The sequence below is a fragment of the Mesoplodon mirus genome (assembly GCF_964341445.2).
Source record: "Mesoplodon mirus genome assembly, chromosome: 17".
Classification (NCBI taxonomy): domain Eukaryota; kingdom Metazoa; phylum Chordata; class Mammalia; order Artiodactyla; family Ziphiidae; genus Mesoplodon; species Mesoplodon mirus.
In genome coordinates, this window is record NC_138993.1 from 52978216 (window position 1) to 52986361 (window position 8146).

The window sequence follows — 8146 nt, forward strand, 5'->3', positions numbered from 1 at the left end:
TGGGGCCTATAAAGTCCTTAATCTATTCCTAGCTGTCCTTTATTCTATTCCAAGCATGCTGTCCTTTATTCTGTTCTTCGCACAGGGAGCCCTTGTTGTTTAGAATGTTTACCATGCCCAACCCTATTCTTTACCTAACTCCTAATCACCCTTCAGGATTTATCCTAAAAATCACTTCCTCCAGAAAGATTTCCGTGACTAGGCCAAGTGTTCACAGTGCTTACCTTGCTTATAATTATATCACACTGTATTGTTAATATCTGTCTGTTACCACATTAAAAGATTAGGTTCCTTGAAGGCAAAAGCTTTTTTCCATTCACGGTTTTATTCCCAGTGTCCAATGTACAATAGGTAGTGGTTTTTTTTTCAAACAAAGGTTTATTAGCTTGCTGCAGCAAGGAGGTGCACACATAATGGAGAGTTCAACATTTTAACAGGTGGAAGTTAAGGAAGATTATCTACAGAATTTGCAGGACTGTAGTTAGTCATTGGATGGTCTTGGCAGAGATAGGTCAGAATTCGTAAGCTAGGAAGTTGTTGGAACAATCAGCGGTCTTATCTTTAGAAGACATGCCTTTGTGTGGAGTTATTGTTAGGTTAGTTTGTCTGTTGTCTTATTTAGAACACCATGAGATGTTGTTAGGGGTCTGAACTTAGTCTGTCTTGCATATCATGGTTTTGTACAGTTTTTCTATTTTGTGACTCATTATATAGTTTTGCAAGTTGTGGTTTCTGTTTCAGTTTTCAGTTCCCCCCTCACATCCTAGTTGCCAGCTGAATTGGTTTTCCTTTTACCAGAAGATTAATGACAAACTTCCTGTCTTCAAGGAGTTCCCAGTCTAGGCTATTACAATATAATCTGATATGTGCCGTAATAGATACATGAGTAAGGCGTTACAGAGTTCAGGAAAAATAACTAACTTTTTTTTAAAACTACCATTTTGTTTAAATCCTGCCATATGCAAAGCTCTGTATACAATTATGTACTAGGCAAGTTACATATATTATTTTATTTAACCCTCAACAATCCTATGAAATTGGTGCTATTTTTCTTATCCTCATTTTAAAGTCAAGAAATTGAGATACAGAAAGGTTAAATAAACCATTGAAGGTCACCCAGCTAAGAAGTGATAGATTGAGGACTTTATTAGACAAACATTTGGTGGGTACTATTCTAGGTGCTTTATCTCATCTCCAAAATAGACTTTTGAAGTAACCACCATTCTTTATCTTATTTAACTATTGAGGAAACTGAGACATGGGGACATAAAGTAACTCATCTAAGATCACAGAGCTCATGACCACATTGTAGAGGCAGGATTCAGACCCAGGCAGCCTGGCTTCGTGGTCCATGCACATCACCACCTTTTCTGATGCTTCTCCTGAGCACTGTTATTGGGCTCTTACACTTGTTCTTAACTGCTGTGCCATTGTGCCTCCCTGGCAGAGAAGAAGCTTTACAGAAGGGTTGAGTGGGCTGGTGTGGTGGATAAGTAGGATATTTCTGACTGGGTCAGAGAGACAAGGCTGTGCCATTCTATTTGGAGGAGGAGCCCTGTGAGAAGCCCTGGGAGCAGGAAAGTCTCTGCTCACTTGGGGAATGGTGAGGTTTGAGGAACTCTGAATGCATAGGATGGGGAGTGGTGACAACTGATAGACTTGTGTATTGGGACCAGATTTGGACTTCACAGTCACCCCTCACATTTGACTAAAAGGATGCTCCTCTTCTCAGTACCACTGTTGGCTCTGAAAAACAGTTCTGGTCATAATGCATCCCCAAAGGAAAGAGATATGTCATTACCAAAGGTACTCATGCTGGAAGCAGTTACAAAAGAAAAGGTCCAGAAGTGGGTTAAGCAAAGAGACCTTTAGGGGAAAAGTGCTACTTAGAGATATTCTTATGTCATTGCTTTCAGTCAATCCAGATTCTTGAATAGTAGCTTTTATTTATGGAGTTCTGGGAGCTGACACGCGTTTACTCTTTACGTCAATCCCATAAGGTAGGTATCGTTCATGACCCAACTGTATAGATGAGAGAACTGAGACTCAGAGGACTCAGGAAAACGTTTGGACAGGTCACACAGTGGGAGCTGGTAGAGCCAAGATTTCAACCTGGTCTGTCCGATTCCAGAGCCTGTTCTGCCATACAGCCCCAAGAAGTGTGTGTTCTTTTAGCTTGTGAAAGTGCAGAATATTCCAAACACAGCAGGCAGTCAAATGCCATGGAGAGCAAGTAGTCAGGAGAGGCAAGAGCAGTGGTGGGACCAAGAGGAGAGGACTTGTTGGACCTTAATCCATGCGCATTCTGTATCAGACCCACCCCTCTTTGCATACATCATTGGGATTTACTGGTATCTATTAAATAGTGTCCAGTAAAATAGTAACCCAGTGTTACTCCTTGGACAGCAAGAAATAGTCCAAAAAACTAAGGCATAAAATTCTAACCCCCCCTTGGGCAATGGAGCTTCCCTCAGATTTTCTGGGACATGGGCTCATTAGACAATTAGCGGATGTGTTAGTGTTGACATTTCTGTTACCAACCTAGTGATTTTCTTTCTTTTTTTTTTTTTTTTTTTTTTTTTTTGCGATACGCGGGCCTTTCACTGTTGTGGCTTCTCCCGTTGCAGAGCACGGGCTCCAGACACGCAGGCTCGACAGCCACGGCTCACGGGCCCAGCCAGTCTGCGGCATGTGGATCTTCCCGTATCGGGGCACGAACCCGCGTCCCCTGTATCGGCAGGCGGACTCTCAACCACTGCGCCACCAGGGAATCCCTACTGAATAACGTTTTAAGATTTGTATTGAAATGCTCATCTTACTTGGCAATATTAGTGACATATTAGCAGAACTTAACATTTATAAAATTTTGGAAAACACAGGTTAGAATTACTCTCTTAAATATTGGCAAATGAATTAATGGCATTAATCATGTGCAAGTTTGTTTCTAAATAAACCCAAAATTTACTCTGATATGCTACTATAGAGCCAGCAGAGGGCGCTCAAACATTTTTGTTTTGTTTTTTAACTAAAGAAACTTATTTTCTCTTTTAAAAGCTGCTGGATTCTGAAAAATGATGTAGTTATTATTTAAATAATATAAATATACTACTAAAAAGAATATCCTATTTCTTGTTAAAATAACAAATATATTCCCAAACAAAAAAAGATATCATTATTATTTATTTTACTTAGAAATGGCAGGCAATTAAAATTAATTCTGTCCATTTATTTTTCCAATAGCCTTTACTTTAAAAAAAATTTTTTTCTTACCAAGATTTATAGTTCTGGTAAGGTGGACTGAACTAAAATGAAAACCTTCCAGTTGCAAATATAGAACATGATAGGTAAAATACGACACATTTTATTTTTTATTTTTTTCTCTATTTTTCCTGACCAGTATGGATAGAGGCTTATCAATTGTATTTTTTTTTAATTTCACAGTTTTGATTTAATCTTTTCTAAATATGGCGCTAGATAAATCCAGAGCAAGATAACAAGAGTTCCCAGCAAAGGAGCCAGGTTGGTATTAGCACTGTCCCATTTTGGCTACCTCCCCAGCCTTTTGGGTTTTATTTTTTGAAATATGACACATTTTAAATGTAATTCTTGCATATGTAATAAAACATAATATAAACATGTTTCCCTCAGCTCAATGCTCAGCCCCTCCACATTCATGGATAAACATTCATTATTAATTTCTTATGTATCCTTCCAGAATTTCTTTATGAATATACAGATATATAGGTGTCTCATTCTAATCAATTTTTTTTCTTATGCAAAAAGCACCATATCATATACCCTATTCTGTATCTTGCTTTTATTACTAATATATCTTGGAAATCTTTCCATAAATCTATTGTAGAAAACTTACTCCTTTTTTTCTTCAACACTTGTATAGTGGATAGCAAGTGCATTTTAAGAATATATCACAATTTATTTACCAGTCCCCAGTTGATAAACTTTTGAGTTGTTTTCAGTCTTTTTCTATTGCAAATAATTCTTCAGTAATAATCTTGTATACATGTGCCATGTTATACATGTGAAAATTATGTCTGAAGGATAAAGTCCCAAAAGTGGGGTTGCTAGGTAAAAGGACATGTGAGTGTGTAATACTGATGGATATTGACATCATGAAGGTTATACCAATTTATATTCCCTCAGGAGAAATGGAGCCATTTTGTTATAGTATTGCCAACTGAGTGTTACCAAACTTTTGAATTTTGCCAATCTAATAGATGAAAAATGTATCTAGTTGCAGATGTATTATACATTTCTCTTATTATGAGTGAGCTATCACTGTTGGAGTTATTTGTATTTCCTTTCCATGAGCTTGCTGTTCATAACCCTTTGCTCGTTTTCTTTTGAGTTGTCAGTCCTTTTCTTATTAATTTTGTAGGCTGTCTCTCTTTATTAGGGAAATTAACCCTTTGTGATGTGTGTCACCACTTAGCTGTCTTTGGACTTATGGTATTTATTTGGCATGCAGAAAGATACAAACTTCCAGTTATAAAGTAAATAAGTCTGCAGATGTAATGTATAGATGTAATACTGTATTACATGTTTGGGAGTTGCTAAGAAAGTGCATGGTAAAAGTTCTTATCACAAGAAAAAAAAACTTTTGTAACTATGTATGGATGGATGTCAGCTAGACTAATTGTGGTGATAATTTCACAATACAAAGATTGAATCACCTGAAACTAATATAATGTATGTCAATTTTGTCAATTTAAAAAAAAAGATCAGTTGACTATATTTATGTGGGTCTATTTCTGGGCTCTCTGTTCTGTTCCACTGATCTATTTGTCTAGTCTTTTACCAGTACCACACTGTCTTTTTTTTTTTTTAATTTACCATTTACTCTTTTTTTTTTTTTTTTGGTCACACTGGTGGCATGCAGGATCTTAGTTCCCCAACCAGGGATTGGACCCCCAGAGTCTTAACCACTGGACCACCAGGGAAGTCCCTACTCATTTATCTTTTATTTATTTATTTTTTTGGCCACGAGGCATGTGGGATCTTAGTTCCCTGACCAGGGGTCGAACCCGAGCCCACTCTGCAGTGGAAGCGCAGAGTCCTAACCACTGGAATGCCAGGGAAGTCCCAATACCACACTGTCTTGATTACTGTAATTTTATAGTAAGTCTCGAAGCATATCAGGTAGTGTCAGTTCTCCAACTTTGTTCATTTTTTTTCAGTGTTGAGTTGGTTATTTTGGGGCTTATTCTACATAAACGTTAGAATCATAGAATAACTTGCTGGGATTTTGATTGGGATTGCACTGAATCTATAGATCAAAGTGGGAAGAACTGACATTTTGATGATGTTGAGTTTTCCTACTCTTGAATATTGAATACCTCTCTATTCATGTTGTTCTTCTTTATGTCTTTCCTCAGAGTTTGGAGTTTTCCTTATATAGCTCTTGTACATATTTCGTTAGATTTATACATAAGTATTTCATTAAGGGGGATGCTAATGTAAATGATAATGTGTTTTTAATTTCAAATTCCACTTGTTCATTGCCAGTATATAGGCAATTGACTTTTGTATATTAACCTTGTATCCTGCAACCTTGATATAATAACTTATTAATTGCAGGGGTTTTTGTTGTTGATTCATTTGGGTCTTCTACATGGACAATCATGTCATCTGCAAGCAACAACAGTTTTATTTCTTCCTTTCCAATCTGTATAACTTTTATTTCCTTTTCTTGTCTTACAACATTAACTAGGATTTCCTGTATGATGTTGAAAAGCAGTGGTGAGGAGGGATATCCTTGCCTGGTATCTGATGTTATCAGGAAAGCTTGTAAGTTTCTCACCATATTAGCTGTATGTTCTTTATCAAGTTCCTTATCAAGTTGAAGAATTTTCTCTCTATTCCTAGTTTTCTAATAGTGGTGTTTGCTCGTCTGTTTGTTTTGTTTGTTTGTTTGTTTTTGCAGTACGCGGGCCTCTCACCGTTGTGGCCCCTCCCGTTGCGGAGCACAGGCTCCGGACGCGCAGGCTCAGCGGCCATGGCTCACAGGCCCAGTCGCTCCGCGGCATGTGGGATCCTCCCAGACCGGGGCACAAACCCGCGTCCCCTGCATTGGCAGGCGGACTCCCAGCCACTGCGCCACCAGGGAAGCCCTGTTTGTTTTTTAATATGTAGTTAACATAGCTGGACTCACACTCCAAAATCTGTCTTCCCCATTGAGGGCAGCAGCTAAATTTCTGTTCAAATCTTTTGGCCTTATCTGGGCCGCTTTAATCTGTCATGTGCACGTAGAGTTCAGGTTTCAACTAAGATCTGAGCAGAGAATTTGGAACTCTCCCTTTCTGGATCTCTCCTTTAAGAGATTTTTTTCTCTTTCTTTCCAGCTGCAGTGATCACCCTAAACTTGATGCTTTGTTTCTTGTTTCTTTAAGCCAGTATGACTGTGGGTTTCCATCTGAGTTTTAGCTCCTTTACTGGAGACTGCCTGTTAAAAATCACCTGATAAAATAACCTGTTACCACCTCCTTCAAGTTCTGACTTATCTCCAGCTTCTACCTGATTTTTGTCACTCTCCAGCTCATTTAGGTCGTTATTTTTTAAGCAGTTTTTAAAATCATGATGTATATTTGAATGATAACGTTGATGCTAGTGCAGAGAATTGGGCTTAGCAAACAAAAGATTGGATGCAGGAAGCCCCAAGTAACAGACTGATGATGTCCTGAAATGGGACAATAATCATAAGAATGGAGAAGGCCAAAAAAAATGAGAACATCTACAAGCTCATATTGGCGAGCTTTGTGACTCTGAACTACCACATTTGACTCATCTAAAATTTTCTTTGTTGTATAGAAAGGATCAGAAAAGAGGTTGAAGAAGTAGCAGCCAGTATTATTAATTGCTTGTCACCTAACATTCATAAATGATGCAAAAATAAAGAGAATTACCTGTAACTTTAAGCAAAAATACTCTTGTCTCATTTCTCTTCATTTCACAGAAAATAAATCCAAGCATCTCCTGAAGTACCATTGATGTTCAATTGCAGAGTTGTATTATATCAAGTAGGAATTTTATCAGCTACTGGCAATAAAAACCTGACTACAATGGCTTAAATACCTAAGAGTTTATTCTTTTACATGTAAGAAACACAAAAGTGGGTGATCCACACTGGTACGAAGTTCTACAACGACAACGGGAATCCTTTCTTAATACATGGTTTCCATCCTCAAGGGCGCAAGATGGCCACTAGAATTGCAACTGTCATATGTTATTACTTCAGGAAGGAATAAGTAGAAGAGGGAGGAGCAGAAAAACTCATCCAAGCTTTCTGTTAATAAGAGTCTTCTAATAAATCCCAGCCTATGACTTCTGCCTGTATCTCTTTGACCAGTTACATGGTCATTCCTACCTATAAAGGTGGCTGGGAAGTACATTTTTTTAAAGCTAGGACAATTGGTACCCTGAATAAAATTGAGATTATGTTACTAAGGATAAAGAGGAAAGTGGATATTGAATAAGCAACCAGCTGTCTCTGCCACATGTACAAAATGATTTTGTTGGAGCTCTCTCAACCAACTCGAGCCAAAAAAAAAAGCATTGACCCAGATTAGCAAACTGTTATCTCTGTACAGGCATACGTAATCTAGGTACTCAAATGATCTTTGGGAAATTTTACTTCCTTTTACCTCTCACCTTTGCTTTTACCTGGATTGGAAACAGGCTTAGATGTCCTCTCCCCTCATAATGACAAGATAGCTACTAGAAAGACTAAGCTTACATTTTCTCAGTTAAGCAATCCCAGGTGAAGGAGATCACCTGTTACTTAATAATTTTAGAATGAGTCATAAGAGGGACTCATGGTCCTTGGTATCACTTGCCTATTCCTACAATCATTGTAGACAGGGCGTGTGCTCTCTGATTGGCCAGATCTGCATCAAGGACCCCATCTTCCTGGGTCAGTCCCAACTAAACCATATGAACTGAGTTGGAGGAGGCATGTTTCCCTAACTTTAACTCAATTCCAGCAAAAAGGTGATTGGGTACCATGCAAGCAAATACAGCAGGCCTTGTGCAGAGGGCAAAAACTTGGAAGGAAAAAAATTAATTTATGCACTTCCAGTCTAGAAATGAAAAGATAAAATAAGCAAAACAATGGTAATCTATAAATCCCTTG